Source organism: Triticum urartu, chromosome 3A, assembly GCF_056163025.1.
Source record: "Triticum urartu cultivar PI428250 chromosome 3A, HENAU_Tu73, whole genome shotgun sequence".
NCBI lineage: Eukaryota > Viridiplantae > Streptophyta > Magnoliopsida > Poales > Poaceae > Triticum > Triticum urartu.
Genome location: NC_141875.1, coordinates 6,352,096 through 6,353,458, shown reverse-complemented (window position 1 = coordinate 6,353,458; position 1,363 = coordinate 6,352,096). Strand labels below are relative to the sequence as shown.

The 1,363-nt window shown below is 41.7% G+C and overlaps 1 long non-coding RNA gene across 1 annotated transcript; it reads right to left on the bottom strand.

Annotated features, from left to right (window-relative positions):
* Positions 1-227: 227 nt before the first annotated feature.
* On the bottom strand, positions 228-1,028 carry LOC147977617 (uncharacterized). Its single transcript, XR_015599477.1, has 2 exons — positions 784-1,028; positions 228-658 (listed from the first exon to the last, which is right to left on the bottom strand). It is a non-coding gene; the product is annotated as an uncharacterized LOC147977617 (long non-coding RNA).
* Positions 1,029-1,363: the final 335 nt, after the last annotated feature.

The window sequence follows — 1,363 nt, the reverse complement described above, 5'->3', positions numbered from 1 at the left end:
GTACCATATGAATTTGCCGACAATATTATTTTTCACACGACAACTTTGCCAACATTGAATATGAATTTGAATATCGGATTTCATGAAAACTAAAATTGCCATGACAAAAATTGGAGACATGCCAATTTCCGTGATCCATAAACTACATTTGCCATGCTCAATGAAATTAAATTGCAATGGTCCCACAAAAAAGTAGTTTTCCATGTTGCAAACAAACAAATTTTCCATGTTGCAAAAAATCTGATCTACTTCATTCTTTTGTGACGGAACATACATAACATTAACAATAGGTACTTGACATTTAAAACTCTTACAGATTATTAAGAAACGATGAATATAGCCATCTTACTGAAAGATTTGTTTTTTATAAAAGAACGCTAGAGCCATGCATCTCCATACTTAGTTTTCTGGAGTTAGTAACATATCGCTGGCACTGGCAGTTCTTCACTCTGCCAACAAAAACGATAAACTTTCTGAGCGCGCGCTAGTATAGTCCATCACATCGGTGGCACTGGAACAGCCTGCTGCAGGGTCTTGCGGTGCAGCACTGCAGGTGCCCGCGGCGTAGTGCTGGGGCGGCGGCGGTATGCCGTACCCTGGCGTGGTGCTGCCTGTGGCGCCGGAGGGCTCTGTCCCTCACGGGTTCCCTCCGTATGAACTGCATGCATGCACACCACAAGTTAACCGAGTGTATATGCAGAATATATACATTACATTACTTCTGTGGAGTGAACCAAGTAGTTCTCGCAAAAAAGAAGTTGTTAGTCTAGTAGAACAAATTACCTTGGATGTCAGCTGAGCATGGCAGGGAGCAGGGTATGAGTGTGATGGCCAGGATTGCCATGGTTGGTACCATGGAAGAAGAGGAAGATCTCATCATATGAACACCTTTTTTTCCAAGTAATTCCAATTGGCTCTATGACAACGGCAGAGAGAAGTTTTGTGTGCAAGACTTGTGCAGCGCAAAGACGTCGCAGGTATAAATATATATACGTAGATATCGGATATTATGTAGTACCTACTCTGAAGAATCGTCTTAATAGAGACAGTTCACTTAATGGCCGGTCAAAGTTCTTGGCGTTTCAAATAAAAGAGTTGTTGTAGCTTATCTATGGCTTCAACCTATATGTAGTCATCACTGCAGCATGTGGACGCGTGGAAGCTTATGCGCTCTAGGTGCAGCCGTCTGGAATAGGTTGCACAGGATTTATTTAATTAGTTTGGATGGCGAGCCTCTCGTAGATTATGTGTATGAGCTATGTAATCTCGGGTTCGGCCAGTAATGGTTGTGTTTTTATTTATTTGTTTTACTGTCTGGAACTCGGTGACTTAAACTTGATTCATGTTTAATAATATGGTTGTG